This window comes from Cyanistes caeruleus, chromosome 4 (assembly GCF_971803275.1).
Source record: "Cyanistes caeruleus chromosome 4, bCyaCae1.hap1.1, whole genome shotgun sequence".
Lineage (NCBI taxonomy): Eukaryota > Metazoa > Chordata > Aves > Passeriformes > Paridae > Cyanistes > Cyanistes caeruleus.
In genome coordinates this window covers 54844797-54859334 of record NC_141704.1, presented here as the reverse complement: position 1 = coordinate 54859334, position 14538 = coordinate 54844797, and the positions used below count along the sequence as shown (strand labels likewise).

At 45.6% G+C, this 14538-nt stretch overlaps 1 protein-coding gene across 9 annotated transcripts in view; it reads right to left on the bottom strand.

Moving 5' to 3' along the window:
* HIPK2 (homeodomain interacting protein kinase 2) overlaps positions 1 to 14538 on the bottom strand; it is a 127450-nt gene that overhangs the window by 87496 nt on the left and 25416 nt on the right. The gene's annotated exons all lie outside the window — the stretch shown is intronic.

Genomic DNA, 14538 nt, shown 5'->3' with positions numbered 1-14538 from the left:
TTTGATGTATGTTTTCCCCCTGGACACAAATAATGTGGCAGATGTAATTGGTAATATATTGTGGACCTAGCAGAGGTGTAATTTATAGTTTTATGGCTTTCATTCCATGGTGTGCTTGAGCAATCTCTCTTAGTAGAAAATAAAAAGGGAAAAAATGACTGACGCAGAACAAGGAGAGACGTTCTTCTCGCACGCTCCTCTAAAGATAACACCAAAAGACTGAGGCATAGCAAATTAAAGTCAAGGATGTGAAGCGCAGCAGCTGCAACTTTCTCAGTGCCACTGTAAAAATGAGGATAATCGCCACCATTAAGGGACAGGCTTTCAACTGGTGCAAACTGGCAGCGCTCCACTTGATATCAGCTGACGCTAAAAACAAGGTCAGCAGTCACTCAACATTGTCAATGTCAGATGGCTGCCTGTGCCCTTTGGTGAAACGAGTTGTTGTTAGGGACTGGTTTCCACATCGACAGCCAGCCCCTCGCTGTCCCTGAAACACTGCTGGCAGCCCCAGCACAGGACAGGAACAGGGGATAAACACTGACTCACCCTGGTACCCCAAAAATGGAGGGGAGAAGGAAGCAGTGCTTCTGTGGATAAAGCGAAGACTTTGGACTCTTCTGCTGCCAGTGCTGCTCTCCTCAGAGGTTACATCTCATCACAGAAATTTTTGCCCCTAAAAAACGAACTATGAAATCTTCTTCCTTACATCCAAAATTATTTTCTCATGTTTGAGGTTTTAAGGGCACGCGTTGTAAGGAAAATAACTGAGTGAGTTCTTCGGCATAGTCCGATACCAAGAAATTACAGGCTGATTGACAGCTTGGTGATGGGAAAAGGCGGCTTCTGCACCAAAGTAATTTTTATTGCAAATTTTCCTGTGCAGTTAATGCGAGAAAAACACAATCCTAAATTTCCTGAGGAGACAATAAAACTGTGCTGGTGGCATGTTGTTCCTTTCAAAAAGGATTTTTGCTCCATGGCAATAGCAGGACTAGTAATAAATGTGAATAAAAGTTGGATGGTTTTGTTACAGGAATCAAACTCCTCATTACAGCCTGTAAGATGATTTACACCTTCAGCCTTTTGACTACATAGGCTGACAAGAGCTTGCCACAATGTCCATGAGGAAACAAGCCAGCAGCAATGAGATGATCCATGCCAGCCAAGCCAGTGGCACTGATGTCTCAGAGACAGTGGGAATGTCCCCAGGGAGCATTCTTGCTCCTGGGGTCTTGGAAAGACAGAGGGACCATAAGCTGCAGAGGGATGTTTCACTTGGGAAAAGTTCTCTTAACCCCCCATTCACAGGTCCGACAAGAAACCTTCTGTGCAGGGCTGAGCCTCTCGTATCACTTCCCTTCTCTGCAGGAAGATCCTAGCAGTCACCTTTCCGCATTTTGTGTGGAATGCCCAAGGCTGGCACCTGGCTTCTCACCTTTCTGCACTCCTTTGCCAGGAGTGGAGCGGGTGAGGATACTTGGGGTGAGCAGCTTCACCCACCGAGCATTCCTGCTCAACTGAAGCCCAGCTCAGCAGCCCCATCTACACCACAAAAAGCTTAGGCTGGACTAAGCCAAGTTGCAGTTCCAACTGAGCTGGTCCCCGCCTTGGCATGGGCGCAAGGCAGGCCCCTGTTAGCCAGCCAGGATGCCACAACAGCTAAATGCATGTCCTGAAGAGTAAAAATCTAAGTTTTATATCACCCCTGAGCACAGCGAATCTCTGGGCTGGGAGCAGAATCAGAGTTGGGCACCATGCATTAAATAAAATTGATAGTTCCTTTCTTTAATAATGAGTTTAGTGTAGTCATTTGAAGCTCTCACAAAACTGACAGTAACTGGATTTAATGGGGCCTTCCCTGTCCTTGATACGACTCACATAACTCCCCATAGCATCTCCATGAGCTGAAGTAGGTAGGGTGCAGCCAGGGGACAGTGTTAAAACAGCTGGAATGACTTCTATTAAAAGATTTGAGGTTTTTTGTTCCTGAGAACTCCTCCCACGTCAGCTTTCACTTAATAATAATTTAGCAGGTGCTATTTACAATTCAGATGGCCCTCTTCTGCATGCACACACAAATCACGCAGCCGACTCACTTGTACTTCTAGCAGATTTCAGGAAAGCAAATGAGGTTAAGTTCCCTATCCACCCACGTCACCCCAAAGGGCAAAAAATACACTCTGGGGACTAAAGAAGGAACAGTTTGAAAGTCACTGATGTTTTCTTCTGGTTTACTCCCAGCCCTTACTGCTGATTTTTAAGTGTGGCCTTTGGGGTGGTGAGAGACCAAGGCAGTGCCCTGTGTTAGGGAGGAAGTCAGACCTTCAGCAGCACCTGCAGAGCTGCCAGTGCTCTGTAACCAGAGGCTGCTTCCTGGCTGCTGCCAGAACGACAGTGCCTGCTTGAAAAATACTGTAGAAAGCACATGGCGTGTGTTCAGCATATAAATGATGCTCGCAAGACAATACTGAAATAAGTATCTTCCACTTCTCCCCAGAGAGGCACAAGCCTGCAAACCCATGTACACGCCCAGGCTGAGAAGGCAATGAAAAGGGGATCTGCCAGGTACGGCTAATGCATTGCACTTTCAAAATAGCTGTGTCTCAAGCACAGCACTCTTCTTCACAGTGGCCTCTGTGTGGCTCCTTTCGAGGCATTGTCCCCAGCACCACTGCACTCTCAGAACCTCCTGAAAATTTATGTCCCTGGAGGTATACGAATTCTTTCCCTTGTGATACTGAATGTTTGGATACAAACTCGAAGTAGAGTTCAGACCTCACCAGCCTCAGCTCACTCCTATTCTTGGTGAGCCTAAGATGTCAAGGGGGCCTTAGTTTCAGGTGAAAATTTCCCTGCTTTCCTGTTCTGCCTTTCCTGTCCTGCTAGTAAAACTGTCTCAGCCTAATTAGCAGTTTTCTAAATGTAGTGCATAGCAGTTCCCAGAGATGTAAGATGTGACAGAGCACGTCCCCTGCACTGCTCCAGACCTGGATTCACACTGCTCCAACCTACCATGTTGGATCCACGCCTTATGGTCAAATGAAAAAGGGAGACTTCCCAATGCACAGAGTAGCAATAAACAAAACCAAATGAACAAAGCCAAGCATCCATCTCCTTCCCTCTCATCCCCACCCAAAAAAGCACATCCCTCCCATGCAATGGCCAGGCCACTCTCATCATCATCACCTTCAAATCCCTTATTTCCCTGCCACCCCAATTGCCCTCCTACATATCCCTCTCCTGCATTTATAGCATCTACAACCCTGCCTCCTGTTTCCTTCTGCACATCATGACTTTCCTTTATAGGTATGATGAAAATTATCAACCAGGACTTACTTAGTACTCTTGAGCATGGAGGTGGTGTAGGCAGTTACTTCCTATCATGGCCTGCTCAGGTTATTTTGGCATGTGGCTCAGAATACTGCTGTTTTTCCTCACAAACCATCTTTATTCCCTTTGTCACTCTCCCTTTAACTCCTTAAATCCAGTGCATATTGTCTGCTGGCTACTGAAAGCTTTCTTAGCTGTAATTTAGAAACATTACAATTCTTGTTCATGCTCTTGGTGTAGACTCAGGGGCAATAAGCCTGAATAACAACCTGTAGGCTCTTCTGACATATCCCTGGGTTTAGGCACATGAAGCAAAATCTCAGGGACAAATACATACATTTACATTTGAATACTTTATTACACCTCAGTGCAAGATTCTTTCAGGGTCACCTCCGTCTCCTACTGGAATGAACTGCATTAATGACAAGAGATATTACAGATTGCCTCAGTTAATCACGACTAGTTTATGTTTTATGTTATAGTTAATTAACTATGCAACACCTGAGAACACAGGTTAAAATATACCTCACCAGAGGATGCCCCATCACTTCCCTGTAGATGCTACAATAACTGGACTTGATACCAATTTCGAGATCTTGGTGGGGGAAGGTCCAGCAGTCCAGTCCGTGCTCTCCTGAACTGAAAGGTAACTCCTAGATACCTTCTTACTGGAAAAATCAGCACAGCTGGAATTGCACAAAACTTCTCTTCAGGATACCTCAGTGTTACTGCATGGAAAGCAAATGAAGACAGCAAGTGAATACAATTTAATAGTCTACAGCCTCGACAAAACAGAGCCAGGCCCCAGTAAGTAAACCCCCTTCAGCATATCTGTCAAAGCTGACAGAAAGACTGTCACCTCTACAGAAATCATAAAATGAGGCTGCAAACGCCCTACCAAGATGTCAAAGTGCTCTCCAGACATAAAGTGAGAAACCTGGGAGTCTGTGGTGCCCATGTCAGGTCTCTGGGGCTTGAGAAGGCAGATCACAGCCCTGCTAGATGTACCTTGCTGAGCTGCAGTCCTTCAAGCCAGGGGAACTTCTGGAGTCCCAAGAACAAAATGAGGTGTGAACAATAAAGATGGAGGCAGGGGCAGCACCTGAAAGCCTTCAAGGTCTACATGAGCGTGTGAAGGAACTTTTGCACAATGTAGGCATAAAGACATCTTAGGAAAGTGGGTGTCAGTGAAGTCAGGAAGAAGCTTTACAACCAAATGATCAGTACTCCCAAGGGCCTCGGGGGAGAAGAAGGTCTGCTTGGGAGTAAGAGATGGGATGAGAAAGAAAGAACAGGAAGAAAGATGAAATCAGACAGGTGGGATTGACAGAATCCCTGCTTTGAAGCTTTATCTTTGGAGGACACTGAAGGATGTCTAACAAATGCTTTGCTGAAGAAATCCCTCTTTCAGATTTCTTGGAGAGAGGCCCAGCAGAGCTGAGGCAAGTGTGGAATGCTTGGCTGGGGCTGTGCTGCAGGCTGCTGGGGAACCCACGAGCAGCACCACGTCTGTTTAAAGAGCTGAAGACTGCGGCAACACCCACAGCACCACTTAAAATGAGGCATGACATGATGAGGCTCCTATAATGCCATGCTTGAATGAGCTCCTGAAGCACTGGGTATGGCCAGAGGAGATGGGGAAAGCAAGCTACCGAGGAATGTTTCCTCATCCTGAAATCAAAATGGAGCCAGATGAGGCCAAAAGCAGTTGCTCACATCTATGTGCCAGGTAGGACTGTTTGGCAACATCATATGTGTTCTGGGCACCTTCCTCCTTCCCATCTGTCCTCCACTGTCACAAAGTGGAACAAACAGTAACCACAGCACTTCTACAGCACCCAAAGCTCCCTCTGTAGAACTGTACAAGGCAGTCTCTGCAGTAAATGTGAACCTGGCCATAGCTTGTCTTGTAGTCCAGCTTAATGTCTGGATCCCTACATTTAACCTCCAAACAGGTCTGTAAGGCAGGAGCCTCTAGATTACAACAAGCTCCATCTCTGATTGCTACCTGCTAAGGGAGTTACATCCTGAAAGTAGAACTGAAAGAGGGATGATCTTGGCATGGATCTGCCTTCGAGGCAGCATGGCTCAAGTCACTGCTGTTTCATCTTCCAAACAGGGGTTGACCACAGTATCCCATCCTACAGGGGAAAGAGAGGACTTTTTCAACTCTCCTGACCCCAGACTTCACTGGCCATCCTACCTGGCCCTCCATTACCTTAGTTCCTGGAAAAGGGTACCAAGGTCTCTCAAAAAGGAACCAAAATGAATTAGTTTTCTTTTGCTGTTCTGCTTGTGCCCTCCCCCCACCCATCCAGCACTGGCATATTTGTGGCTTCCCACAACTGCCTAGTGGAAAGGGTATTTTTGCTTTTTCTACAATGGCTGTCTCCCCACCTGGATGACTTTCCACCTGTAAATGTTGACTTTGTAATGTCAATGACTCCAACTGGCCTGCAAATATGGTGAAACCACAGGGAATGCCTGGCACCTTGCATACCCTGTTAGAAACACTAGCTCATGTGAAGACATGGGCAAGGCTCACTGGAGTCTCTGGCTGAGCCCCTCACTCCCACAGGATTTTTTCCTAAGTGTTTTTTTTTTTTTTGCAAAGAGGCCACTGCATGACATTCAGCCCCTGCTTTGTTTATGAAATCTGAAACTCAGACCAAGCTCTGATCCCAGCCTAGCTGGGATGGAAACATCAGTTTTCCTATTCACAAGGTCCCTTCCTTCATTTGATTTCCATCAGGATACAGACCTGTTGGAGAGAAACAAGCCCCTGGTGAGGTGTGGAGGGAATACACAGGATCTGGCCTGCAAAGGAAGATGAAGATGCAAGGAGAAAGGCAGGGAAGCTGGGCACAGGGCTTCTGCAAAAGCAGAAAATTGAGACAGACTGATCTGCTGACCTCCTGACAGCCATATACCACCTTCAAGTAAGAATGACCAAACACAGGACCTACAGCATTCTCAAACATTGAGGGTGTGGAGTGTTTTAGGAAATAAAGAGAAAGGATAGTGCAGGTTGATCACCGGACCTCCAGTTTAAGGAGGTACAACTCTGTAAATAACCCACCTTCACATCATCACACAAACACACACCTGACACAGAGGCACAGAGAAAAGCCTTCAGTTCCTCAAGGAAACACCTGTAGCATTTTTCAATGCGTCTTCCAGATTTTAGGGCAAAGAAAACATCCCCAAAGTTATGGCCAAACAGAAACCTTTTCTTGCTGTCACCTGTGGCTTTTGGTTTGCATTCCAAAGCAGGACTATAAACCCAGAAATGCATGATGTGAAACGGGCCGTGAGCTGGGACCAGAACAGGCACAGCAGGACTGAGCCAGCTGGCCCAAAGCAAAAATCACCATGGAGACACAGGGTGCAGGATTTGGATGTGGACTCATTTCTCCACTAAACAGCTGTCTGTCTTGGTCCATTCACCTTTGAGAGTGGCTCTCATATGAGACCACAGTGCTAGGGAGCTGCTGCAGCCTCCATGAGAACACAGTGTGTTGACAGGTTTATCCATGGGAACCAATGATTCTGTTTGCTGCATTTGGGGTTGTACTGACCTCTGTCATACAAAACACACGGTCACACTCAGACACACATAGACAAGTAAGCACTTGCACAGCCAGATGACCCATGAAGGCAATGAATCTCATAATCTCCAAAAGAAATGAGTGATGCTACCCCCCAGGCAATCCCACAGAAGTGCCTCTGGACACCTGCCTGCCCCACTGCTTGCTGCTTTGCTGGGGCTGGTGCACGCCTGATCTCCCACTATCTTCACATCAACTTCATTTCTAAGCAAGGTCTAATAGGACAGAGGACAGATCAGCATGCAGAGAGGCCTGTTTGGCCAAGGAAGGACAGCCTAGGTGATGTACAAAGCTTTTGCTTACACAGAAAAAAACCCCTGATTTAGGCATGAGGATAAACTACATGAAGGATTTCAGAGCCTTGAAGAGTAAACATCCAGAAGCTCAGGAAAGGCTATCTGCTTGAGAAAGGAGGATATAAGGCCCTTGTGTGTGATGAAGAAGCTCAGGGACAGCACTAACAGCCTACTCCCCCTCAAAGCTCTAAAAGAAAAGAAATCAGTCCATGGGAAGTCATTAAAAGAAACAAAACAATAAAAATCTCCACCTTTATCTGTAGAAATCCCTGGCTACCATCAGTCTCTCCCCCAGGTTTCTCTTTTGTGCAGGATATGATTATTTATTGACATATTTATTTACTCAGCTCTGCAGTGCTTAACACCATGGCTGCTGGGCTTCTTGCAGTGTCAAAATTAGAGCATGACAGAAGAGGAGTGAAGCTAAACATGGAGATCCACTGTGACACAGGCCAAATGCCTTCTGCAGTGCAGCCTGAGGCATGCTACCACTGGGATGGGGTAGACTGGGGGACAATAAACACTCCCTTGGAGTAACTTTTCTCCAGCTCACTCAGTGCTTTTGAGAGGCTGCACAGTGCCCTGCAGAGATCCAGGCAGCAGAGCTCACCTCAGGCCCTGTTCAAGTGCTGACCATGAGTACCTGCTGTGTGGCACAACTGCTGAAACTAAACCTGCAGAACCAAAACTCCACCATAGAAAGGAGAGATGGCTGCAGATGACATACCAGCTGAAGGGGCTGTCAAGCCTTCTTCTCATTTCTGATCCTGCATTTAAGAACTGACATGTCACTTTGTGCTTCCAGCAGCATGCAGCCACTTGCCCAATCTCTTCAAAAGCATCTTTTTGGCACTACTACAACTGTTTTGCAGCTTTCGACTCAGAACATTCAATTCTTTCCTTTTCCTATGCAATGAAACGAAAGGATTCAGCTTAGATGCTGAATGGGATGCTTAGATGCTTAGTGGGACAGTGAGTTCAGGATCACCAATGTGTCAGTGATATTGCAGCCAAGCTGTCCACAGTCACACTTAAAGGTTTTGACTAACGATGTAAGGGAAGTCTGGCCAAACTGAGTCATGGGGGAAAGAAGAGTTTCTGGGAAAATAAGCTCTGTATGATTTTCTAACAGGAAGCATATACACCACCATTAAAAACAGATTACTGACAACTTGTGGTGAAATCACAAGAGCTTTCAAGAGGTCCAGGAGAACACTGGGCATCTTAGCTTTGCCATAGTCATAGGAATGACTAGGGAGTAAAATGGCATGGGGTGGGCCTATGGGTTTTGCTAGAAAAACTGTGACACCCACAGCAAATGAGAGGGGGGAAACTTCCCTAAAAAAACCCTCAAACAAAATAAAACAACTAGGGGAATTTAGTACCAGAAGTCCTGTGAACTTTCATCAGACCTTATGTACTCAAAACTCACTAAAGCTTTCCAACATCTGTATGGATGAAAAGTAAGAAGAGACTGAAAACTAGGTTCAGCAGAAGCACAATAACTGTGGAAGAGATTCAGTGGGGCAGCAAGTTTACACCTGGTATAAATGCCCAATTAATTTGATGGTTGCAGTACTCCTTTGTGGACACAGTCCTTGGTTTTGGTCATTTTTCATATCTGAAAATAGCCCCACTTCCCTCTTTAGTCCTTCCTGAGCTCATGGGAGACTGAAATGAGTCACCAGAGGACCAGCTGAGTCATCCAGCCAAATCTTGGAAAGCAATACGAAGTGTGTGGTCATCACATCCCCAACTAAAATGTGGATGATGGCAGCACCCCTAGCAACCCACCATGCATTAGGCAGAAAGGATTGGAGACCACTGACCTATGAGCTGTTGCTTTGAGCCAGGCAGGAGAATACCTTAAATGAAACTAGGACCATGCAAACAAGAACGGGCAAACATGGCCAGACGCAGCCCAGTGGAAAAGGACCCGGGAGTGCTGGTTGACAGCAGCTGAACATGAGCCAGCAGTGGCTCCAGGTGGCCAAGAAGGCCAGTGGCATCCAGATCAGAAACAGTGTGGCCAGCAGGACCAGGGCAGTGACAGTCCCTCCTCGGTACTTGGCACTGCTAAGGGTGCACCTCAAATCCTGCACTCAGCTCTGGGACCCTCACTTCAGGAAAGACACTGAGGTGCAGCATGTCCAGAGAAGGGCAACGGAGCTGGTGGAGGCTCTAGAGAGTAAGTCCTATGAAGACCAGCTGAGGGAACTGGGCTTGTTTAGTCTGGAGGAGAGGAGGCTCAGGTGTAACCTCATTACTCACTACAACTACCTGAAAAGAAGTTGTAGCACATTAGGAGGGGGTTGGTCTCTTCTTCCAGGCAACCAGCAACAGGACAAGAGAAAATGGCCTCAAGTTGTACCAGGGCAGGTTCTGGCTGGACATCAGGAAGAATGTTTTCCATGAAAGGGTGGTTAAGCATTAGAATGGACTGCCCAGGCAAGTGGTGGAGTCACACTAAGTGTTCAGGAAACTACTGGAACGGCACTCAGTGCTATGGTTTAGTTGGTATGGTGGTGTCCAGTCACAGGCTGGACTCGAGGATCTTAGAAGTCTTTTCCAGCCCTAATGATTTTATGGCCACTGGTTCTGCACCTGACACAAAGCCCTTCTCCATCCAGTTTCCCCATTCCAGTGGCATTAGGAAAAAGGGATGGTCATCTCCATCTTCTACATCATGGGATATTCCTAGCCCATTTTCCAACTTCTATGAACCAAAGTCCCAATTCATTCAATTCCTCTAGCATATCATCAAATCTTAAAAAGACCTATTTCAATATGCAATCTCCCTGACAACCAAATAACTGTGACCTTTTAAGAACACAGGTCCATATTTCATTTTTATGTCTATTATCTGCAGAACAAAAAGGAGTGGGGCAGTTACTTTTGGGCAGAGAAAATGTATTTACCAAGCAGGTTTTTTTATGGTGATTACAAAAGTTTAAGTAAATTCAGGACAGTTGTTCTCTTTGTGCTGTCATGGAAAAACAAACCAAATTTGCAGGGGCTTGGTTGCACTACACAGCTGCTCAGGGAACCCTGTTCCTGCACAGCTCACTGTCACCCTGCAGAGCTCATGCCACAAGCCACATCTGAGGACCCTGAAGCACCAGGGGGTTACGGGAACAGCGCATCAATCGTACAGGTCCCTCTGTGGCTCACCCAGAAAATCCACTGGCTGGAGGCTCCCAGTGACACTCCTTTCACCTGGCCAAACACCAGCAAAGGGTGCTCAGGGACTACACATGAAATGGCACCGAACAGGTTTTCATGAAACTGCTCAAAATTTCCCAACTGATGACGTCACTCCTTGTCTTGATTCCTCCCTCCAGCTCATCCCTGGGTTTCAGCAAGGCCATGACGTATTCACCTTGCTGTGTCTCTTCTCCCAGCCCTCTGTACCTTCACTCCTATTTCCTTTGCCAAAAAAATAGAAACCACTTTAAAAAAAAAAAGAAAAAAGAAGAGATGAAAGGTTCAGGTGGGCATCAGTGGATGATGAACTCCACAAGACAGAGTAACACTTGAGCCTTAAGGAAGACAGGTGTCAGACAGAAGCAGGTATAACTGGCATAAACTGGTGTAAAAAACAGGTTTGAGTGAAACTCAAGGAAAAAGATATGAAAGCTATTAAAGTACCTAAAATCCATGGGGTTTTGATCCCAGAGTTGCTAAGAACTTGGTATTATTTAGTCTTCTAAAGGCTTAGTAGTAGACACTCCAAGCTGTTGAAATGTTAACTTATTCCATGCTCTGCAGAGACAGAAAATAAATGTGAAACTGGATCCTGACAGCACCACTAGATCCCAAAATTGACCCTCCTGCTTTCTGCTCCAAAGAACATGCTATTTCTGGAGGTGTTTTAAAAAATAAAACCCAAGCAAGCGTTCTCATGTCCTCTCCACTTCCCAAAGCTAAGGCAAGCAGCCTGTTTGAGTGGCCCTTCCATGCACATCGCCCTCTGGGTCCTGGCACTTGCAAACAACTCTGCACTGGCCCCATGGGCTGGCCTGGCACCAAGCACGAGCAGAGCAGCAACCACAGCGTGCAGCTCAGCACACTCGAGCTCCAATAAACCTGTCAGACTGCGCAAGACATGAATCATATGGACTGCCACAACAGCAACCCAGCGTGTGCAGCCCTGCTAAAACAAACAAACAAACAAACAAACAAACGTAAGACATCTCAAAACACAGATGTAGGTAAAAGGCACTCTCCTGAGGCTGCCAGTGCAGTTACACTACAAGGCTTCCTGGAAAAATATACTCTCTCCTGACTTGTGACAACTCAGGAATGCTTCAGCAGAGCTGTAGTAGGGGGCTGTGGGAAGCAGGACCAGCACAGTCACTACCCACTGGGAAACTGGACCCTGACCAAGCAAAGGCCTGGGTTCCTCAGGATGCTGGAAGTGAGACAAAGCACCTCTAGCAAAGGCTCACCGGTCACTGCAGGATGTGGCTGCAGAGGTTGCTCAGGGTCTTTCGGAAAACACATCTCCAAGTGCACTTAGTCAGCTGGAGGTGCTGCTTCTCTCACACTGGCTGGGAAGTTATTCAGGAGAAACAAAAGCATCTTTTCCTGCTTAAAGTTTTCCTGTTGTCCTTGGTACAGCCATGAGGCTGAAGCGTGGAAATAATGCTACAAATGCATCTGAGGGACTTGCATGCTGCCTCAACCCTACAGGGCAGCCTTGGGAGTGGATGACTGCTCCATCCATGCTTGTGGGCCATCAGGAGACACCATTTCACACCCTGAACCTGTGACTGCACTTTGGATGTACACGTATTTTTCACCTGTATCATTGCAATACAGTCAATGGGTATAGTGACCATTTCTTCATTCTGTTTTCCTCCCTGCTATTTAATGATCTTGCTGTGTCACCTCATAAGCCACAGCTCTCCCAACACTTGCAGACACCCCTCACCTTTCCAAACAGCAGCTGCAAGGCTGTGACCCATGAGATGAATTAAGCAGACAAAAGCACAGGGGAAAGGTTTATGGGCAGTCTGTTTGGTTTTCCTGGCAGATCCAATCCAGAGACTTCAGCTTTTCCAGGTGACAAGTGTCTTCCAAGACTGTGTCTGCATCACAAAGTATTCTATAAAATCTTTATTTAACTGCTCCCCTAGGACTGCTGGCTAGACCCTCACACTACTGCCACATGTGCCTGTGTCTGAGTTTAAGCACATGAATTGTCTGAACAGACTTCATCAGGACAACTCATGTCCTGAAAGCCCACTACATGTATAAACGTTAGCAGGAACAGTGCATTAATCATCTGCTCTTGGGTTTTGAAAGAGAATTCATGTAGGGAAAAAAAAAGCAAAAAAAAACCTCCATAAAACTTGTGGGCACAATTCAGGTATCCAAGTGATGCATTAATCTAAATTAAACCCCTCTCCTGCACTCTCCCTTTTAAAAAAAGCACGTTCTTTTCAACAAGTGTATAATATGTACTTAACTGCTGTTAACCGATTTCAAAAGAAATCCTGTGGAAGGTAAAGTCTCCAGTGCCCATCCCACAAGCAGCACACCCAGAAAAGCTACATTTGGTTTTCTTGCAGATTTTTCCTTCCCTTCCTTTTCCATGACTAGCAATACGCATAGAAAAACATTCTCTGCTCTTGACAGAGTGGCTGCTGCTGCTGCTGCACGTTCTCCACCTGGAGTGAAAATTCTCCGTTGTCACGGCAGCCAACAGTGATGTCACAGACCAAGTATTGTGACTTCAGCTGGAAAAGGGTAAGAGGGAGCAGATGAACTCTGAAAACAAAGATATTGTTTTGGTGTAAACAGCCTTCACAGAAAAGAGGGGGGGAAAAAAAGAGGTATATATGAACATCTGACAATTATAGTTTTCTCAAAGAAGTATAAATATACAAAAAATAGAGTTCTCTCTAAGCAAATGTTCCAAAAATCCAACTAAGTACTGAAAGAATTGTCATTTTGTTTCTGTTCTGTTAAGAAATGGGACCCCTTTTAAATTTTGAAATACACATTTTCTATTCCTTTATTTTATTTTATTTGCTTTTGTTTTTAAAACCTTCATGTCTGGTCATTGTCCCAGAATAAGCAATCAGCATTGATTAGAAAGAAATAAGTTTCAGGAAATAATGCACATTTCCAAATGTTACATTAATCCACAGGCAACTTGCAAATACTGCCTTCATTCCTGTGTGAGGGTAGTTGTTTTTCATATAGGTCACATATTAATGCAATTTAAAAAAAAAAACTTCATTCCACCTTTACACTGAAATCCAGAGGTTGTAATTACACCCAGGGGCAGGAATAAATTAAAACAAGTGCTTGTGTTGCCTTGTACTCTTTTTTGGAAAGAAAAGTGATCCCATCTACTCTGCCTTATGTGTTCTGCAGAATGCTTGAAGTCGGCCGAGTGGCTGGCAAAGAGGTTTTCATGAGGTCAGAGGTGACAAGAAGTCACTTTGAGAGGTCAGAAATGGAGTAACACGTCCGATGGTCTAACATGTACCAGATCTTCAGTGGGGAATGCTATCTTCAGTACCTCACCTTGTGCCTCACAGAACATCTTCAGGCTGTGGCACCCCTGAGCTCTGGGGAGGGAGGAGCCAGGCACCTCATGGGCTAGGGAAGAGAGGGAGGGAGGGAGGAAAACACAATATCCTAATGCTTGAAGAACTGCAATAACCAGCCAGTGCTGGCAAACTGATGTCTGTCTTGACAAACCTTTCTGAAAATTCACATGCAGAAGAGGGGAAATACTGGTAGGACTTCAGTTATCACCTTCTCAGGGGACATTGCAAACAATAAGCAGTTCCCTCCCCAAAGTACCCTAATGACATCCCAGCTTTACAAAAAATTATGCTTGAATATTTTTTCTGAAATATAAACTTGCCGTGCACAGTCAAAATTAAAAGAAATATAGGGCATTTTAAAGAGAAATTCCTTGGGGAAATGCAACTGTGAAATAGCCAAACATCAATTATGAAAACCACATGAAGAAGAGGCTCTTGTGCATGGGCTTTAGGGTTTAGGGATTTCAAGAAAATGTGCATCCTAGTTTGACTCATAATGTAGGCAGAGAATGAGCAACTTTCCTCAACTTAAAAACAGCTCAGTGAGGCTGTAACCCTTTAAAGTCACAGTATCTATACAACTTTCTTGTATCTCATAGCTCCCAGCTGATGGCAATCTTTGCTTTCCATGCCCAATTCCTCCACAGGATTGAAGTTACAGGCTTACTCTCATCCTAAATTAGTGCAGGAGAATTAGAGCATGGGCAAACTTCTCTTGAGGTGTGCACTGCAGCCACC